The sequence below is a fragment of the Heterocephalus glaber genome, unplaced genomic scaffold (assembly GCF_053883595.1).
Source record: "Heterocephalus glaber isolate CG9 unplaced genomic scaffold, H.glaber_assembly_v1.0 deba00001481, whole genome shotgun sequence".
In the NCBI taxonomy this organism is placed as follows: domain Eukaryota; kingdom Metazoa; phylum Chordata; class Mammalia; order Rodentia; family Bathyergidae; genus Heterocephalus; species Heterocephalus glaber.
In genome coordinates, this window is record NW_028258317.1 from 31,284,426 (window position 1) to 31,306,665 (window position 22,240).

Below are 22,240 nucleotides of genomic sequence, written 5' to 3' on the forward strand. Positions count from 1 at the left end.
TATTAAAGAAACAGAAACATTTAAAATATTTTGCAGAGTACCTTCCAGTGAGTGAGTTATTGGGATAGGATAGCCATCTTTTTCTTTTCATATATAGATTTATCTCAGAATAGTATTTGTGTATTAAGCATTGTGCGATTGTTACCACTGGTTAGAAAATGCTGGCCAAAGCTGGAATTCCGCGTGCTTGAGAAGTCCTGGAAACCACGGAAAAACTGTCATTCTCCTGTCAGTCTGCAGTCCTCTCCAGTGCACAGGAAAGGTGCCTGGTGTTTACCAGAGCTCTTCCTCGCCCAGCTCCTGGCCTGCCTCCCTCCTCCTTGAGCGACGCCCACTCCTTACTGCCGGTTTTCACAGGGCTTTCTGTTCTGATACGGTTTCTGCTTCCAGGTTTCCATGAGAAAGCACAGGAAGAAAGCAAAGTCAATGGGCTCTCTCGTTTTCTCAAGCCTGTGGTAACAGATTCTCATCTGCGTGTTTCCCGAGGCATATTTCGGGGCCTTCAGGGAATGCCCTGTCAAAATGATGTAACAAAACCTGAAAGCGAAAGTGATCCTCAAGTCCCGTTTCCCCGCAGGCTCACAGGACGCTAACGCGGGATGCGCCCCCTGCCGGCCATGAGTCACAAGGCCTGAGGACTGGAGTGCTGGCTTCTATACCACTGTGGGTTCATCTCCACAATAAAAGCAGAGGCAGCCCTTGAATGTGGCTGTTCCTTAGGCATGTATCGCTGCAAAAAAAGAAAGAAAGAAAGAAAGAAAGAAAGAAAGAAAGAAAGAAAGAAAGAAAGAAAGAAAGAAAGAAAGAAAAGAAAAAAGAAAAAAAAGCAAGCCTCTAGTTTGAGACAGGGCTTGGCCTCTCTGGGCAGTAAGCAGCCATGGAGAGAAAAAGGGTTCCATGTGCTTCCGAACTCCAGCCAGCTGCGCGGGTCATAACCTCCTGACCAACCCTCCTTTATCCACACTCTGGGGAGGGGCCGGACAAACTCGGTGCGGAACTGACTGAACTAAAGTGTGAGACCTTGTCAACAAACAACAACAAACAAACAAACAACAACAAAACCTTGACTTTGGCTGATCTGTGGTTGTAGAAAGGATTTATTTTCTTCCTTTATTGAATTTCCACTTTCAAGCTTCGGTTGGTTCCTTCAACAACCAGCCATTCTGCCACTCAAACTGTCTCATTCAGTAGCTGAAGGCAGAGAACCACAGTGTAGCAGTCCACCATGATCTGTACATCACACGGCAGGAGACTCCTAAATCTTGGCCAAACAACAAAACTTACACATAACAAACTTGACATCTTCTATTTAGTCTGTGCAAGCAAGAACTCAATATACCAAAATTTGCAGTTTCTTGAAGTTCCATGCTGAGCTGCTGTTGCCCCAACTACTTCTGTACACTTCTTGATGCTCCCTTGACTTACTGTGTAAATGAGCATCAGGAGTCTGGTGTCCTCCTCTCCTACAAGAAATAGAACTTTTTGCCCCTGCCTCACTTTCAGTCATGTGTGTACTTCAGGTTAAAATGAGACTCTTGTAAAGAGACATACTGTTTCATCTTGTTTTTAAAAACCATTCGATTACTTCATGTATTTTGGTTAGAAAATTTAATCTATTTAATTTAAAAGTAATTATTGATAATACAGACTTTTTCTTGTCATTTATTTTGTTTCATAGTTCCAGTCTTACTGTTTCCCTTTGTAATCTGTTGAATTTTGGTAGTGATACGATTTATTTATCTTTTGGGTATCTACCACATTTTTGTGATTACCATGAGGTTTGCATAAAACATGTTATAGTTATTATAGTCTCATTTAGTCTGAAAATAGCTTAGATGCTACACTTTTGCATGCTATTGATATCATACTTCTATTTGCACTGTGTATCATTTATTAATGATTAGTACTATAGTTGTTTTAATATACTTGTCTTTTAACTTTTATAACTAGAGTTACTATTGATTTTCACACCAACTTTACAGTATTAGAGTATTCTAAATTTGACCATTTACTTACCTTAACCAGTAACTTTTATGTTTTCATGTGTTTTTCTTTTGTTACTCAATGACATTTGAAAGTGAAGAATTCTCTTTTGCACTTCCTGGACGGCCTTTCTCATGGTGTTGAACTCCCTCAGCTTTTGTTTGTTTACAATATCTTTATCTCTCCTTCACTCCAAAGAAGGACAACTTTGCCAGATATAGTATTCCTGTTTGTCTTTTTTCTTCTTCTTCTTCTTTTAGCACCCTGAATATGTCATCCTGTTCCCTCTTGGCTTGCATGTTTTTTGTTGAGAAGTGCACCAATAGCCTTATGGCAGCTGCCTGTTATAAGCGTTTGCTCTTTTTCAAAGAAACAGTCGCTTCAAACAGTCACTTTAAGACAGAGGTCTTCGACTTTTTGACAAATTGATTACCATGTGTCCTTTAGTGATAGGGGTATGTCCCAAGAAATTGATCAGTAGGGAACTTTGTTATTGTGCAAACATAGACAGTACTTATACAAACCAGGCGCCTATCTTACCACACACTCTGACTGCATGAAATAGCTTATCATACCTAGGCTACAAACCAGTACAGAATTTTACTCTACTGGATACTATAGGCAACTGTAACACAATGGTATTTAAATATATCTAAGCATAGAAAAGGTACTATGAAAATATAGTATAAAGATTTTCGAAAGGTATGGCTGTACAGGACATGTACTGAGCTTGTAGTAAGGGCATTGCTGAGTCGGTGAAAGACTGATGAGTAGAAGTGCAGACTTAGAACCTACTACCTACAACCTACTGTACACTTCATAAATGTACACTTGGGTCACACTAAAGTTATCAATTTTTATCAATTCAGTAAAAATTCAACATTAGTTTTCTGTAACGTTTACTTTATAACCTCTTAATTTTTAGACCTTTTGACTCTTACAGTAACACAGCTTAAAACAGAAACACATTGTACAAAAAACACTAATGTACAAGAATATTTCTATTTATATCTTTATTCTATAAGCGTTTTTCTATTTATTTTTTACTTTTTAAAACTTTTTTGTTAAACATAAAGGCATAAACACATATTACCATAGCCCTACATGGGATCAGGATCAATATCACTGTCTTCTGCTCCAACATCTTGATCCATAGAAGGTCTTCAGGGATGATAACATGCTCAGAGCTGTCATCTCCTGTGACAACTGTCCTGTCTTCTGGAATCCCTCCTGAATTGCCTACCTGAGGGTCTTCTTACAAAGTTATCACTCTTTCCAGAAATAGGTCCAAGGTGGTTTGCTTGTTTTGTTTCCATTTTCCATCATATATTCTGTGTAATTTGGTTCTTAAATGTTCCCCTAAAGCTCATGTGTTGAAGCACTGGTCCTTGAACATGCATCCATGTTCAGAGATGGGGCCTTTGGGAGGTGATTGGGTCATGAGGGCTCTGAACTCATCAATGGATTAATCCATTTATAATTTCATAACTTAATGAGTTTTGGGGAAGTGGTGGAAATTTTAGGAATAGAGCCTAGTTGGAAGAAGTAGTAGTTCATCAGGGGGATACCCTTGACAAATGGTATATTTTACTGTTTTCTCTACCTCTCCACCTCCCTTTTCATCTCCCTTTCTCTCTGCTTCCTTTCTTTTCCCTCCCTTCCTCTCCCTCTCTCTCTTCCTCTCTCTGACTTTACCACCCTCACCATGAGATAAGTAGTTTTGCTCTACCACACTCTCCCCACCATGATGTCCTGCCTTGCCACAGGCCCAAGCAATGGAGCCAAATAATCATGGACTAAAACCATGAGCCAAAATAAACCTTTCCTCATTTAGGTTTATGTCTCTCAGATATTTTGTCACAGCAACAGAAAGCTAACACAGATTTGCTTATAAGCAGATAAAGCTCCGTGAACAGTCCTCTCTATTAAAGAATACCTTGCAATGTTAGACTCCATGACTGGAAGCCTTTTTTCAGTTGACACATAAAAATGTACACACTTATGGGTTATGTGTAATGTTCAAATCAGGTTAAGTATATCTATCCTTTCACATGATTTATCATTTCTTTATGGTGAAAATTTTTCACCTCTAGATTTTTTGAAATATGCAGTACATTATCACTACATGTTTTCCAACTTTGTAAAGAACTTGTTGAAGTCTGAAAAAATTTCTGCTAGTCATCTCATTTGTGGATTTTCCTGATTTTCTTTTTCTTCTTCTGCAGTTTCCTTTTCTCTTTTCTTCTTTAGCCATGTACTCATTAAACAATAGAAATTTTCAGCTCCATTATAACTTTATGGGACTACCATCATACATGTTTTTCATTGTTAACCAAACTACCGTTGTGTGGCACATAATTGTATCCTTTATTGAATAGATCTTGCTTGGAGTTACTTAAACTTAAAGAATCTATACATCAGTATCCCTCTCAAGATTTGGGAAACTGTCAGACAATTTCATTTGAATAAACTTTCTGCTCCTTTCTCTCATCACTTCCATTATTCTCATAATATATACATTCATACATTTGATAGTGTATCCTATGACTTTATATTTTCTTCCTTTTTAATTCCTTTTTACATTTGATCCTCTAATTGCCTGATTTCAAATATGTCTTTGAAATTGTTCTTCTGCAGTTTTTTCAATATATTTTTCAGCTTCAGAATTTCTTTTATATGGTTTCCATTTCTTCACAAATTCCTCATTTTACTCATATTTTGCTTCATAAACTCATTTTTGCTATATTTTGCTCATAAATTATTTTCTTGGTTTTATTTAGTTGGAATTAAAGCCTGATCATGTGGCTACTGCTGTCTCTACTAGAGTCTTAAGTTGGCAGTCCTGTTGCCAGAGTGTTGGGGCAGTGGTGTGTGCAGATTCTGCCTAGTCATGGATGAGTGAATGTCCTAACTCTGGACAGGTAGGACTGCTCTCACACCATAGCTGAGAGGAGTGGAACCAAGACATAGGAATGCTTCAGAACCCACAGTCAGACCATGTTTAGAGGGAATGCATGAGTATGTGTCTTAGTAGATCCCTAGGTAAGCAGAGCCTCTCCTAGACCATGGATAAGAGGGAATAGGGATGAGTCACTGGTCATTTCAGGGTTCACACTAGGAATGAGTTCAGCAGATTTGCTTCCCAAGGCACAGACATCCATGTCTCCTGGGTCCACTGGAGGATAGTGCTGGTGGCAGGCCAAGGCCAAATGGACCTCCAGCCACATCTGTCAGGGGCTAGGGATGGTTAAGGGTCTGCAGCTGTCTTCCCCAGGACATGGTCAGTGAAGCTGCCACCTAGGGGAAGCCCTGCTTTATCAAAGTGGTCTCCCCTGCTCATGTCCTGTCCTGGGGTTTACAGTCTCCTAGTTAAATCCTAATGCTCTTACTGATATAGGGGGAAGAGATGTAACTCCCAAACCTACTAGATATCCGAAACATGAGTTCATGTTCTCTAAAATCGAAGAATGAATTTTAGGAACAACAGAGGTTAAGAGTAGGAAAAATTTATTGGGAGAAAGAAAGCTTCTGCCTAAGAGAGACAGAAGGGGGATCAGAAAGTGGATTGCCCATTTACTCCACTTTTCAAAAATGTTTTATACAGCAAGGCCATGTGGTGAGGCAGGTGCAAAGTGGGACAAAACTATAAGATCCAATGGAAATTTAAAAGGTGGGCCAAAACCATGACCAACCAATAAGATTACAAGTACAGTCACCCAGGTAATATTGATTAAATGGGGATCAAATGGGAAGACCAGTCACATACATGGAATTTCCCATTTAGAATATCAATCACTGCTATCTATCCCTAGGGGAAGTAACACTTCTTTTCCTTTTTATAATGCTAACCAGTGAATATGCCTCAATTGTTCTCCATGTTGGTTCCTTGCTGTGCTGGCTCCTGGAGGGCTGGCCCTGTCTAATTGCACACAAGATATCTAATTAACTTACTATCTGCAAACTAACAAGGCATTTTTGTCCAATGAGAGCTGCCAAATTTTGCAGTATGGCTTCCTTTTCTGTCATTTTCCTAATGTCACCTCATACATTTCTAGTCTCATTGTGTCTACTCTTAAAAATAACAAAATAAATATTCAGAAAACTATCCAAATAAGTTACAGATAGAAATAAACTACAGACTTATGTATGTTTATGACTGCCTTAGTCTCTCATCTAAGTTATTCTGATGGTATTACAATGGACTTTGGGGATTTCCCAAGAACTTTTCTGATACATCCAAAGTTCTTACCAGTAGTAGAGCACTGCTATTGTTGTGGATTTTGCTGCGAGTAACTGGAAAAACTCACAGGAAACAGAGGAACAGGAGTAAAACAACAAAATTTATTTGCTAGCAGGCCAGCCCCACAGGAACATGCCTTCAAGGACTGACCCCAGGTCACATTGGAGGCTTACATTTATACTTTAAACTAGGTCTAGTCATGTGATTTACAGAAAGCTTAGGCTCTATGCATACTTTTGCTCGAGAGGCATGGCGATTGTTATCTTGGTGTGGACTTCTGGCCTCACTTAGGTAGGGGTTGTGGTTAGACAGTGTTGCAGACCTTTCCTCATCTAGTGCTATGTGCCTGAAAGCTTATGGTGGATGAAACTTCTGTTATTATTATTCTGGGAAGCAAAGCAAGTGAAGCAAGTTACAGAAGTGGAATGAAGCAAGCAGTTATTTTACATTTTCTTTAATGCTGTAGGGTCTTTTTTCTGCAGTGAGGAGATCTTACTCTCTACCAGAAAGCTTTTTTTCTCAATTTTTTTCCTTCTGTAAGGTGTATTCCAGCAGAATCTCCTTCATGTTAATCTCATTTAAAAGTGTCCTGTCTTATAATAAAATATATGGACCAATTTGTGCTGTAATTTAACTATAGTTGATAAAAAAATCTAATGGTAAGTTTGGAGCAGGGTATTAATTTTAAAAATTCTCAGGCCAGGGATTCTCAGTGGTTCTGCCACCTGCCTTGCAAGCGCAAGGACCTGAGTTCAATCACTGGTACCTTCCCCTCCAAAAAAATTCTCTGGTGCTAACTTTAGTCCTCAAGAGGAAATATGTCAATATTAGAAAAGACTAAGATATATCTTTAAGATTTAGAAATATCTGGGGAAAAATCAGGTCATTCTTTTCATTCATAAACTCCTAATAAAACTCATATTCAAAACAATGACAACTTTCAGAAATCAAGAGTGTCACCCATTTATGAAGCCACCTCAAAGTTTTTATTTAAAAATGAGAAATATTACTTAAAACTCTCTTTTTTTGTATGTGTGTAAAACTCTGACTTTCATATAAAATTTTAAGTGATTAAATGCTATGTTTCATTTTTAGTAGAGTCCAATGAACTAGTTTATCAACATTATTCCCTAGTGACACAATGGCAGGAATTATCTTCTGATATGAACCACAGGGGAGACTGAACTAAGACAAACTTCCTTTGATCCAAGCTAATAAAAATCCTGAACATGATGTAACATAATTAATACTAAATGCCTAATTAATATTAAAAGGAGAGAAGGAGGGATGGATGGAGGGAAGGAGAGAGAGGAGGGAAGGAGAAAGGGAGAAAGGGAATAAGAAGGTGCCTAAGTTCCAGAAATGAAAAGATATTTAAAAATCTCATTTTCACTCTGATTCCTTAAATCTCACTTTTTAGAAATAATTAGCTATGTTTTCACCATCACGATCATTCTTTCTCTTTAATCTGCTTTTTCACTCAGCATCACTTAACATACCATGAATATGCTTAGGAAATGGTAATGATCTACTTCATTAAATTTAATGGGTGCACAATATCTTAGAATATGAAGGGACAATCATTTACTTAACTATTCCTCTGCAATTGCACAATAATTTTACTTTAATTATCCTTGACATAAATAATGCTGTAACAAATCTGTGTACATATTTAGAAAAATAGATACTTTGGACATATTTGTTGGGTCCAATTGCTTAAAGATTTTGCTAGATTTTTGTCAATAACCAATAATTTTTAAAAATTGTATACTTTTACCAACAGCATTTAAGTGTTAATTCCTACTCAAACTATCACCAAACAATCTTTTTTTGAGTTAATCAGATTTTTTATTTATTTGAATTACCCATGATCATTGGGGAGCTTGCTTGTTTTGGGCTATCTTTATTAATCACTTGGGTGTATCTCTGCTTTTTAAATTGTCTTTTTATATTCTTTGCTTGTATGTTCACTGGATTCTTAAACATTTAAATCTTTCTATGTTGAAAACACTCCACTACATGTTTTAAGGTATTTCCCAGTCTCATTTGCCTTTGCATTTTCCTATGGTCCTTTACTGCACAGACTTTTTAAGTTTTCATATGTTAAAATGGTTGTTCTTAGCCTGGGATCTAGCTCAGTGGTTCCGCCTCCTGCCTCGCAAGCGCAAGGACCCAAGTTCAATCCATGGTACCAAAAAATAAAATGGTTGTTCTTTTCCTTTATAGTCTTTGGGTTTCAAGTTGTTCAGGATAAGTTTTCTATCTGAAGATATTAAAACTTATTTTATAAATATTTCCCAACACTTAATAAGCTTACTTTTGCTTTATATATTTGTTCAAACCAAGTATATCTGTTTTATATTTATTGACCATTCCAGATATGGTTCTAAGATCATTGTATGTTTAATTCAATTTGTTCTTATAACTGCTAAATTACTTAGCTATTTTTATTATTCTCACTTAACTAGATGAACTGAAGCACAGAGAAGCAGAGTAACATGTGCATGGAGGTACAGTTGTGTTGTCCAAGGCTGCTACTGAAACTCGAAGCTATCTGACCTTTTTCTCATTTGTCTCTCATAAGAAGTGAGAATAAATTAGAAGCTATTAAAGAAAACAAAACAAAGCAAAACAAAAGCCTGCTATGCTGAGCTAAGGATATAATTCTCAGCACTTAAAAAAAAAAATTCCAATTTTGATCTCAAATATTTCACTCAGCTTGACAACTCATTGTCTCTCTGACCAATCCAAATGACTTCCTCTTCCTTTCATATTTTAAAAACAACTCTAACTCATTTAGTCTAAGACTTATATTGAATTTTAACATGGAAAAAATTCACTAAAACAATTAGCTCTTTTATATAGACAAAAGTTCTAGGATTTGGTCATAGCAACCCTACTCTTTGTTTTACTCAAAACCTCATTCCACCTTTTCTAAGACTTACTCATTTTTACTTTCACTACCTATCATCTGGCTGAACAGGACTCCACACCATTCCAGAGCTGGAAGGTAAACTGATGAGATAGTTTCTGTGTTATTGTTCTTCTTCTGCTTATCTGCTGTGTGACACTGGTTACTTAATTCCACACACACTTGAGGAAAACTGCCATAAAATTTTATTAGTAGTTCATGGAAAGTCTAAGCTAATGACCCTCTATGCGGACCAATGACAAGTCAAATTTTAAATATACTTATGAGAAGAATGTTACACTTCATAAAGCTAATAAAGTGAGCCATTTTCACTATTGCATATATTGCTTTCATAATATTTCTTTGAATGTTAAGAATTTTTAAATACAATCTAAAATGAGCCCATTGGGACCACTAAGTCAGTGCTAGGGGGTTCAATATTTCCTGACACTTATAGCTTTAGTCAGCCTTCACCAAGCTAATTGGGTCCCAAAATAATTAATTATTTAGTTAATTCATAACAGTGTGTCAGAAAAGGATTGTCTAAAGATGACCAGACCAATTAGAGAGAAGGGAAACCTCATAGGGTGTTCTTCTCTATCAACTACTTATTTTGTTGTCCCCTTAACATTCAACAGCACACACCGTCTTTCCATCAGAGAAAGATAGATACCTTCATTTTATTGTTTCAGTAGTAGCTGATCCAAATGTTGAGTGTAGAAGCTGGAAAAATTAATAGTTTAACATCTCCATCATTAATTTATATATTTGGGCAAAATGATGTGGATCTAATACTTCTTCATTTCTATATATAAATTCTCCTTAAATGTCTTAATTGATCATGACCATATGATTTTGACTTATTCCTCTTCTCCTTTAAGCTTGAATTTTTTAAAGAAAAAAATATTATAACTAGTAAAGACTGAGTTATTCGTAGGAAAATACATACACCTTGAGACCATAATGTTAAGTGAAATAAATCAGGCACACAAGCTTAAATGTCACATGGTTTCTCTTACATGAGCAACCCAAATTATAAATAAAGACCAAACAAATAGATAATAGGAAGCAGAGAGATAGATCAAAAGGGAAGAGGTTCAAGAGATGGAGGAATGGGGAGGGAAGGGAGAGGAAGAGGATGAAAAAAGGAATTAAGATGTCTTATATACATGTTCCAACTCCACAGGACTGTAAACATTATGTACTGTAAAAGTGTATTAATAAAAATTAAAAGGTTTAATATGACTCTGTGATATGTTTAATACTGTTAGATATTGTGATTAAAGAGATTTCAAATACTACTTTTGGTCTAGTTGGAAGAAAAAAGTAATCCATTAAAGCAAAAAGTGACATGTGATGTGATAAAAATTGTGTTCTAGGAAATAAAGAGATTCAAATAAATCAGATTATTGGGACTGTATGGTGAAGGAGAAAATTTTTAATGAGTCATGAAAAACAAAATAAGATAAAAATATTAACACATATAAAGATGAAAGTTCATATCAGGGCAGGGAATAACACATGAGCTTAGGCTGTCTGGGGCCTCTTATATGCTATGGTTACATGCTATGGTGTTGTAAATTGAGAAAGCATATCTGAGGCAGAGACTAGCACATATAGAACTTATTAGGGAGGACTAGTCCAAGTCTCTGTGCTGCTCATACTACGATGTATGCTAGCCCTGTCTGCTGTCTGGACTGAGACCTGCCTCCAAGCCATGGCAACTATGAAACCTTTATATGTTTGAGTCAAATGGAGATAGTCTCCATGCTGTCCAGGGCTCACTTTGACTTTCTCGGGTGTGTGTGGATAAGAATCCACACTAGGGATGGCACAAGTTACAGCCATTACATATGAGATGCTCCACATGATGCAGATCTTTACCCTCTTCACACCAGCAAGTCTTATGCCATTTGGCAGCTAAAAGGCCTGGAGAGCTGTTTGGGGAAGAAAAGGCAGGTTAAACAGTCATGCTTGGGAAGTGAGAACTCCAAACAGGCTCTGAGGAACTACTTCAAAGGACTCGGGCTGTATCTGAAAGAGAAGTATTGCAGCCACTGTGCCTGAGAGGGTGTGAGGGTGGAAATCAGTATATGCTGGCTGTTATACTATTTATTGATATAATTATTTGAAATACTTAAGCTAGTTACCATTTTAAACATTAAATATTTACTGAACTACTGTTTCACATTTGGTACAAAACTACTGTTTATTTTTAAGTTGTAAGGAAATGAAAGCAATTTTTATTTGCACATACTCTGAATAAAAACCTAATCCAAAGTCTGATTTCACAAAATATCCTTGAGCAAACTGAAGCAGAGGATCACTGTGAGTTAAAGGAAGGCCAGCCTAGACTACATAATGAGTTCAAGGCCAGCCTGAATTACAGAGTGAGACCCTATCTCAAAAAAGCAAAAGCAATACAAACATACATGCATACACACACACACACACACACACACACACACACACACACACACCTAAGCAAGTTACCTAAATGAAGCAGGAATGGGCATAGCCCAGCATGGCTTACAGCAGAATCTACACTTTGAAGAAAAGTGGTTTGTGATCATCCTGAGACCAAGCCCAGAACTGAAAAGTAATCTGTGGAGAAAAGCCCAGTGCATGGGCACACCCACCTACTTGGTGCTTATAACAAGTGGATATGCTTTGAGGTTGAGTACATGCAGAAGGGAGCCAGCACCTGTCTGTGGATCCTGGGGAGTCTTAGAGAATGCTGAGGAAAAGCCTTCCTATACTTGCCCTGGCCCTGATGACTCATTTCTCACTACTGTATCCTAAATATTTCAAGCACAAACTAAAGGATCCCTATAATCAAAATGAGTTTAATAATAAATTTAATAATAAGTGCAATAATTTAATAATAAGTGTAATAATAAATTTACTTTAAAATGCCCTTTTATATTCCAAGATGGTTTGTTAACTCCCAAAATTCTTCTATATGATCAGTGGCAATTTAATTATAATAATATTATTATGTAACACATATATTTTAATATGTAATAATAATTATTATAATATATATTGCCACTGATCATAGAGGTGAACTTGAGGTGTTAATGTAGTTGAATATATTTGACTACTCTGATTTAACAAATGCTGAGCTCCTCCTGTATACTGAACCTACTGTATGCAGTAGGTTCAATGCTGTGTGCTATGATACAAAGTTGAATAAGATTTCTCTTCTGTTTCAGGTTACATATAATCTTGCTGGCCTAAGGAGAAAAATGGTGATGTTAGCATATGGTATGTGCCTGAAAAATCAAGAGAATGAGGACACATTAGCATTTCTCAGATTCATTGATATTCAACCAGGAATAGATTCTGATTATTACATGGCAAAATTTTTCAGAAAAACCCATATTAGATGAGAGAAGATATCAGGAAGATATCAGGAAGCAAAATAAAATTCACCAGACTTTGTGAGAGAATCCCAGCAAATCCAAGGGTAGGGGATGGTCATTGTTAATTGGATGCTGAATATGACTACCCTATAAAATTAAGGGTACAAACATCCATATCAAAAAGGAAGAAATAATATTGTCTCTATTTGCACATGACATAACCTTAAATATAACAAATTCTAAAGAATAAGCATACATGTGCATGTGCACACAAACACACACACACATGCACACAACTATCAGAACCAAAGAGTGAATTCAGCAAAGTTGTAAGACACAAGATCACAGAAAATCAATTATTCATTAGCAACTAATAATTTGAACAAGTAAATTTTAAAAAATATGCCATTTACAAAAACATCAAAAAAGATAAAATACTTGGTACGAGAGATAGCCAAAGAAGTATATTTAAACACTGAAAACTACAAAATACTGCTGAAATATATTAAAGAAAATTTAAATAAATAGGAAGATATCCCATGTTCACTGATTGGAAAATTTAATATTGTTTAGGTACATTACTTCCCAAAATGATCCCATGTAGTTCTAATTCAAACACAATTACACAGTCTTTCAGAATGGAAAAGCCCATCCTAAAATTGCTGTAATACTGAAAGGGTCTCTGGATAGCCAAAAGAATCTGGAAAAATAAGAATAAATAAGGGAAAAATGCAAAGGATATTGAAAGAATTAGACAATGAAAGAAAGGTTAGAGGTGTACAGTCCATTGAAAGCAAGAGCTAAATCAAAGACTGAAAAATCTGCATTTTACAAATAAAAAATTAAAAAAAAAGGGCTGGGAATAAGATAAAAATTTTCTTTCTTCAGGATGGTTAAAATTGAGAGAGGGAAAAGTACTCTAGGCCTTGAATGTTCCTACTAGAACCGAAGGACTAGGATGCTATTTTTTGATGTCTTAACACAAGAAAGGGAAGTAGACTGTCTGTGGCCAATTTCCTTATCTGTAAAACTTAAAATGATTATGGTATTATCACATAAAACTATAGCGATGATTAATTGCTTTAATTTACATAATGTCCTCAGAATGGTAAATGTTCCTTATGTGTTAGCCTTTCTGTTTGAATCTGGGTACAAGATTATTCTTTAATGACCTAGGTGTGTGAACAGGAAAATTGAGGCCATTCCAAGGGAACTGACCAGGGAACTTGCTAGTGTCAGCTTAGTTGCTCACAAGGAAGAGGCAGAAATAGCCACTGACTGGATTTTTACAATATACAGATTGCAAGAAATATCCAACATTATATAGAGAACAATTGCCGCTTGGTACACACACCAGCTGACTACAAGGGCATATCTTATTTCACCTGATTTCTGTTTCTGTATTCATGGAGTTAAAGATCTTCATTAGAATAACCAGAAACATCCCCTGCTCTCTGAAGATGAGATGCACTCCTCTCAGCCAGGCTGCCAGACCCCAGGAGAGGAGGGGAATCCTACCTCCCTTCTCAAACCCTGTGTGACAACTCAAACTTAGTTTCCTTTTCATGTGTTACATCATCCTCATTGCTATTTTTCCACTACCCGGTTAATGATGCAATCCCTGATGATGAAGTAAAACTAAATTTAGTTGTGAGTTTTAACAATGTAGAGAACATTCCCTTGGGCTGTTTCACTTTGAAGAGCCAGAAGCTGCTTCAGAAACCGGAAGCTTAGGGGAAAACGGATAATAAGACATCCACCTGTGTTAGCAGAGCTAGAGATGATTCTTAGTCAGCTCTACCTATTCAGAGTTCTCCAGAGAGACAGAAATTTGAAAATAGAGAGATGTGTGGGTGGATAGACGAGAGGATTTAGAAAGCGAACTGGTTCTCATGACTCTGGTGGCTGAGAAACTGCACAACACATAGGCCAACTGCAGGCTGGAGCCCCTCAGATGCCAGTAGCATGGCTCATTCCACATCTGGAAGCACTGGAGCCAGAGAAACTGATGACCCAATTCTAAGTCTGAGTCCAGACCCAGGAATGGAACCAGTGGTCTAAGTCTTGATGTCCAAAGAACCAGAAAACCTGCAGTTCTGCTGTCCAGCTGTGGTAAAAGATGTGTGTCCTAGCTTCAGGAGGGAGGAAAAATTGCCCTTTCTTTGCCTTCTTTGTTTTACCTGGGCCTGCAGATGAGTGGATGTGCTGGACAATGTTGATCTTCCCCCCTCAGTTCACTGACTCATGTGGCAGTTTCCTCTGAAGACACTGCCTCAGACATCCAGAAATAATCCTTCTACTATTTCTCAAGGTATTCCTTCATCCAGAATTGCCATCCTAACCCTGATGAGTGATTGTGAGAATTAAATAAATCTAGCAGAGAACTGCCTGGTATCCAAAAGGAGAAGTAAATCCAGGCTCAAGGTACACGGACATGTATCTGAGAGGGTTACTTTGGGGGTCCAGCAGTCAGGGTCCTGATACACAGTGGAAGATATTGGGTGGGCATCAACCCACGGGTGGGAGCATTCCAGCTGTGGCAGAGAGTACAGACTGGAGGACCCCTGGTCATCTTTATATATAGGAGGAAAAAAAGAAGTATCTTTCCTCTCCAGTTACAGGGCTCATGGCTAACACTCCTATAATGAAAGACAGACCCACAAGGGAAAAGCATAACAAACGTATTGAACGAAAGTTTACAAGATGTGGTAGCCTTCTGAAATGAAGACAAAAAGACCTGGGGAAAACTGTTTCTGTGTAGGATTGATGAAGAGTGAACAGTCACGAGAGAATATCACTGTACAAAAGGGGGTCTGACCTAATGGTACTAAATGAGGGGAAACTCAGTACCGTCTGTTCAGATTCTTCTTTGGTTCACTGTGTTTTCATTCCTTTTCTCCAGGCATAGGACAGGACTTCTGTCACATGGGTATGGCCTACTTTTAATGGAGGAAGGCCAGGGAGTTCTTTTATGGCCAGCGCACACAGGAAGAGAATGACTTTCTGACTTCTGAGGTTTTCTCCATTTCTGCAGTGTCCTACTTTGAGGTAGCAGACCTTCACCTCCACAATAAGATGAGTTAGTCAGAGCCCCCAGCAAACTGGCCAACAGCACCAGGATCCTATTATGACCAGGAAGGAAATGGAAACAAAGATAGACCACCACAGTGGCAAAGGGCAGGTAGGCTTTCTTTTACCCAGGACCTGGTAAAATATTGTATGGGCCATTAAAATATGATATGTACTCTTTCCATCCTATCAACCTCAAGATCTAGGAGCATCATCAAAGCCATGATGCCTTCCTAGAACAGACCAGATGAGAAAAATAAAACCATTGGGATCACCACAGAGGGACAGAGAACAAGCGAAGTCCAGGCTCTTATCTACGAAAAAGCATGACTTGTGTTTTCTTTTGAGGCATTCGCGAATTTAAAATCTGCTTTTGTTAAGAATTAGTGACTTTTCATTTGGGCCTAAACATGTCCAGTGGGTAATTAAAAAAGAAAAGCTTGCCATGTCTGCCTTCATCTTGTACCTTAAAACTTTGAGTCAGACTGAGTCATGCTGTTGTTTCAGGTTTAATTTACATTATTATGGAAGCAAGGACCCACACTAGTCAGTGACAGAACAAATCTAACTGAAGGCCTGAGACAAGTCAACCAGGATGTGGGCAAGGATAAAGGACAGGATTTGAAATCAGGGGCACATAGGTCTTGGCTGCATGCTCTGCCTCTTCACAGTTGAAGGCAGATTCTCTCCCTGACCATCTGTTGACTTGTGTGGTTACAGAGAAACCCCAGCCTGTGCAGAAGCAGCAGTGAGTGAGGCCGCAGGTGGGGAATAGGAAGTCAGACTCTTCCCTCTCCCTAAACATGTTTTCCCTGTGGTTCCCAAGTTTCGCAGGAACTCTCTACAGCTGAGTAAAACTTTTCATGTGATTAGGATTTTTGATGAGATTGCCACTCACTTTATTAGTGTGGAGGGTATTGTTTTCCAACCCATCTCCTTGTATTTTTCTGTGTCCTCCTTACCTCCCATCCCCATCTCTTTGAGGAACTTTACTCCAAGTGTAATCAGAAGGTAGCCCACAGAGAGTATCTCTGGCCAGAAAAATACCACATTTGTTTTTCTGTTATTTAAATAGGATAGCAAGTAAAGAAAAAGAGTAATGCTATAAGCCCGTAATACGCATTATGAATTTAAAAATCAAAATAGGTACTACTTGTAGATATTATCAACACCAGCACTTCTCAAATGCTTTAATATCATGACCAATTGTTGCATCTTTAAAATTGTTGAGACCCCAATGTAATTGTGGTTCTGTGTATCTATGTATTGACATTTGCCTTCTTAGAACTTACAAATTAGATTTAAAATATACAGAAGTACACATGAAATAAAGTTATTTCCATTCAAAAGTACAAAATGTAAGGAAAAATTAATTTTGTCAGTGATTACAACAATACAAAGTGTAAAATATGCTTGAATGAACTACTTGTCCTAAAACTCAGAAAGCAAGCACAGGATTTATGATGAAGCCAATAGTAAAACATTTTTGAAGACATTTTTTAGAATAGCCCAATTCAATGGCAAGATTAATCATTTATTTTTAGGCATAATATACATTACTAAATATTCAATAAATAAAAAAGAATACTTTTATTTATGGAATGCTCAACATATTTTCATTACCAAGTTAATGAATAGTAAATATCTATTTATTTCACAGGTGTAGAAACAGACTTGCCCTAGCCTTGTAATCTGTACTGCATAGTCTGATTGTAAGACAGTGGGCCTTACCAAACACTCCGAGGAGCTGACTGCAGCGAAGAACACCCGGGAGGGAACACACCGGACAAGTTGGAAAGTAAAACAGACCTTTATTAGTCTGGCCAGACGGCACTCCCAAAGCAAAGTAGCTTAGAGAGGCAACTGGCTCAGAGTCCGGGGCTGCTTTTATAGGGGGTTGAGGGGGAGGTTAACATGTAGATTTAAGAGAAAAGAAACAAGGGTTAGTGGTCGACTGTCACGTACTGATGGTCGGCAGACACATTGATGGAATGTCCTACAGATAGTGGGTCCAGGAACGTCCGATCTCCGGGCAAACAAGGAGTTGAGTAATTTATTTACCTTTAAAACTCTATGTCTGTTACAAATTTTATCTAGCTTCCCAGAACTAACAAGCTTCTTAATCATTAGCTCACATTTAATTGCAGTCAGGGCTACAAGAATTCCAAGATTACAAGGTTTTGCAGTCCCACATGATAACTTGAGGATGTTCCCCACCCACCACTGGCTGAAATGTCCCTCATTCACTCAAAAATACTAGCAGGTGAGAATAGTTCCTTAGTCCTCATTGGTAATCAAGGTGAAAAAAAAAATCTCAATTTAAGAAGAAAAACTATGTCATACTTTTCTTCAGTTTTCCTTCATTTTAAATTAAATTTCAGTTAAAGCCCGTTCTGTATGTAAGCAGCTTGAAAATGGCTACTGTGTCTTAACTAACAAACTCTAAACTGATGGAAAAAACTCCAGTTTATTTTGGATCCAGAAGAAGTGAAGACCTAGGGCAAAGTGCTGCTGCTAAGATCAAAGAGACAGACAGGTGAGTACCAGAGCTCACAGCCGCCTGGAGGCAGGGCCTTGCATACCAGTAACAAGGTAGGAAATTGCTAACAGTAATTAAAAATTTCTGAATCCTTAGGACTAAGAATTTAAATCTTCAGGGGACCCAGTCATAGGAGGACTCCTATGCTTTTTGAGTTTTGCTTGGCTTTCACAGTGAATATTAGAGAAAAGTCCTCCACTGCTTCCAGCTGAAGGGTGGTTGGGGGACCATTTTGTAGAGCCCCATTCTTCCTAATAAGATCTGCCCTTGGGAGGAAGTAGTTACCCAGAGCCTGACCTGCTGGGGTTTTACCAGAGACTAGCTGAGTGGGCTGAACCCCAACGAGAGATCATTCTAGTTTTCCATGTGGGTGAAGCAACATGCCCATCTCCTATCCATTGTAACCATCATCTACCTCTAAACAGGAGTAAGGAAAGGAGATGTCCTGAGAAACACTTGTAAACTGCACAGTCCAGTGACATAGACTCACTAAGAGACAGATCTAATCATAGGACTATAGAACACTTCCTCGCAATCCCTCCCCCAACACATTACCAACACTTTTTAAAAAGCCTAATTTAACAGTACATTTATAAGGCATACTAAAAGACAAAACAAAACAATTTGAAGATACAATGAAAGCATCAGAAAAAGACATGGTAGTGATATTGCAATTATCAGAAGAGGAATTTTAAAGAGCAGTGCTTAATATGCTAAAGAACAAGGCTTAATATGCTAAGGGTTTACTGGATGAAGTAGACAGCCTGCAAGAACAGGTGGGTAATGCAACCAGGGAAATGAAAAACCTAATAGGGAAGCAAAAGAAAATGACAGAGACCAGCATACAGTAGTGCACATTTAAAAAATCATGCATCTGCCTTTATTGGGAGTAGTAGGTGGTACATTCTAACAGCAGTAAAAAAATTCAATTTACAAAAACAGGGATTCAGTGAAGCTGCCTGGGGTACCCAGATTCAAACGTAGATGCCGGCACACAGCAGGAGGAAGAGGACACCAAAGCCCATGAAGAGCAAGGCCTCCAGAGAGATGAGGCATCTACCTGATGGAGAAGAACATGCAAGTGGTCAGATGGGGGAAGACAGCTGGGTTGACTTGGCCGGTGTATCTGCTCAGGGCCTTGAGCTCCATCTCGCCAACACAGGCTACACTGCCAGGACTGCGCATTTTTATTCCCAGCACTCAAGAGACTAAGGCAGGAGGGTCCTAAATTCAAGCCCAGTCTGGGCAACTTGGTGACTTAGCAAGACCCTGACTCAAAATACAAAAATCTGTTTTATGGTATGAGTTATAATGTCTCCTCTTTTATTATGATTTTATTTGAGACTTCTCCCTTTTCACTCTCACCAAAGGTTTGTCCATCTTGTTTACATTTTAAAACAAAAAACTTCTAGTTCAATTGATCATTTTTTCTTAGTCTCTATTTCATTATTTCTGCTCTTACCTTTATATCTTCTTTCCCTCTACCAGCTGTGACCTTAGTTGTTTTTTTCACTAGTTCCTTGAGGTATAAAAGTTAAATTGATCATCTGAGGTCTTTGCTTTTTCTTTTATAGGCACTGACCACAATAAACTGCCCTCTCAGAATTGGTTTTACTGCATTTATAAGTTTTGGTATGTTGCGTTTTCATCTTTATTTGTCTTAAGATATTTCAAATTTTTCCCCTTTTTTTTGATTCACTGGTTGTTCAGGAGGATGTGATTTAATTTCCACATAATTGTGAATTTCTAGGGTTTTTTCCTGTTATTGATTTCTAGTTTGATACCATTATTGCTACATATATTTGATACTATTTCAATCTTAACTATGTTAAGACTTAGTTTGTGGCCTAACATTTAATCTATCCTAGAGAATACACTTGAAAATAATGCATATTCTTCTATTGTTGGAATGTCTATAAATTAATATTAAATCCATTTCATTTAAGGTGTGCCTCAAGTCCAACATTGCCTTATTTTCCCTCTGAATTATTTATTGTCTTATTACTTATGCCTTATTTTCTGTCTGAATTGTCCAAAGAGGTATTGAAATCCTTATTATTATACTACAGTCTATTTCTCCCTCAAAATTTCCTTTATATATTTTGCTCCTATGATGTTGGCTGCATATATGTCTACAATTGTTATATACTCTTGATGAATTTACCCTCTTAACATTGTGTAAGGTCTTTCTTGTCTTTTGATACAGTTTTTTATTTAAAGTCTATTTTTTTCTGATCTCAGTGCAGCTACTTATATTATCTTTGGGTTGCCATTTGCAGGAAATATCTTTTTCTATCCCTTCATTTACATTCTATGTACCCTTAAAGCTGAAGTGAGTCTCTTGTGGATAGCACATAGTTGGGACCTTAAAACAAATCTATTTTGCCACCTTTTGATTGAAAAAATTGGTGCATTTATATTTAAAGAAACTATTGGTAGGTGAGGACATACTGCTGTCTTTCTGTTAATTGCTTTCCAATTTTTTGGTAGATTTTTGGTCCTTTCCTCTGCTATTATCTTCCTTAGTGATTTGATGATTTTCTTTAATTCCTTCCTCTTTATCTTTTGTAGATATAATACAGGTTTTTGCTTTGTAGTAACAATGAAGCTTGCATGAAATATGATTACATCAGTCTATTTTAATTTAATTCAATTGCATATAAAAGCTCTTTATGTTTATTTTCCCATCATATTTATGTTTTCAATGGTTTTAATATTGTCTCTTTATTAACAAATTTCTATAGCTATGGTTATTTTAGTGCTTTTTTATTTTACACTTTGTAGGAGCCAGCCTATGAGTTTATCCCTGGCCAGGAGGCAAACAGAAGTTAAAGACACAGACACAGAGATAATTTAGAATGAAGAGAACATGGGGCTCTTGCCTCCAGTGGACAAGGAGCCCTGAGCATTTGGCTCACCTCACTTTTATTCACTTAGATATGGGAATGAACAATTAGATTAATAGAAGAGTCATCTGTTTCTTATCTATAGCATGTACCCAGGTAAACATCCAGATCTCAGCTGTATTGAGTCTTCTCTGGAACTTGCAACATGCTAGAATGTCTGCATATTGCCAAAGGAAGCATAGCTTGCTGTTTTTCTCTTCTGTACTTGCAGAGGTCAATTAGGCCTTGATCCTCAGTATCTGGTCTCCTACAACCCTTTATACCTGAGTTACAAGTCATTTACACACCACTGTTCCAGGATTGAGTGTCTTACCTTTGGATATATGGTTACTTTTAGAATGAATTTTATCCATTCCAATTGTACTGTGAATAAACCACTGGAGCCAACTAAGGTTGGACTTTGAACCTCCAGAAGTGTTAGCTAAATAAATCTCTTTTCTTTAATAAAATGAGACTGCCTCAAGAATTTTGTTTATACTAATCCCCCCCCCCAAGAAAGAACTAATATGCCATCACAAATGGTGAGAACAATTCAGAAAATAGTAAATGCTCAAAAAATGGTCACTAATGCTACTGCTACTACTACTATTGTTTTTATTCTATTAGACTATGAACTCTCTGGGGACCATTTCAGCATGGAGGATCAGAGCTCACTGCAGGGGCATTGTTGTACCTGGGGAGGTTAACTCTATTTGATCCTGCAAGTCAACCTGGAGGGGTGGGCCTCAGAACCAGACTCCTTGGAATGTCCCTACTCTGAGTAGCATGAACCATCTTTAGTTTGACTGACTTCTGACACTCTGTGCATCACTGTTTGTGCTGTGAGCCATGGATAATTCCAGGCTAATCCAAAGATGTATTTCAAAAAGAAACAAGGAATTAATCATTGACAGATACAAGTAGAACAGCTGAGAGATGATTTTGGTTTTTTATAAACCTCATTATTTTAGGAGTTCATTTTTACTAAAACCCACGAAAGAACCGAAATTCTCCTAAAAGCTGGTATCCAAGCAAGGGCCAAAAGGGTGCAGAGAATAAAATCCACAGAAGAGGCAGAATAACTTCAAAAGCTGAGGCCAGTTGGTTCTCTCTCTCTTTTTTTTTTTTTTGGCACCGGGGATCTAACTGGGGTCTGCACAGCAGGCGGCAAAACCACTGGGCTAAATCCCCGGCCCCATCTTTTCTATGGGCATATTAGTCTGTTACAAAAGAATATATGTACTGCAG

At 37.6% G+C, this 22,240-nt stretch overlaps 1 pseudogene; it reads right to left on the minus strand.

Moving 5' to 3' along the window:
• Positions 1-18,782: 18,782 nt before the first annotated feature.
• Positions 18,783-20,573, minus strand: LOC147825886 (dolichyl-diphosphooligosaccharide--protein glycosyltransferase subunit TMEM258 pseudogene; annotated as a pseudogene).
• Positions 20,574-22,240: the final 1,667 nt, after the last annotated feature.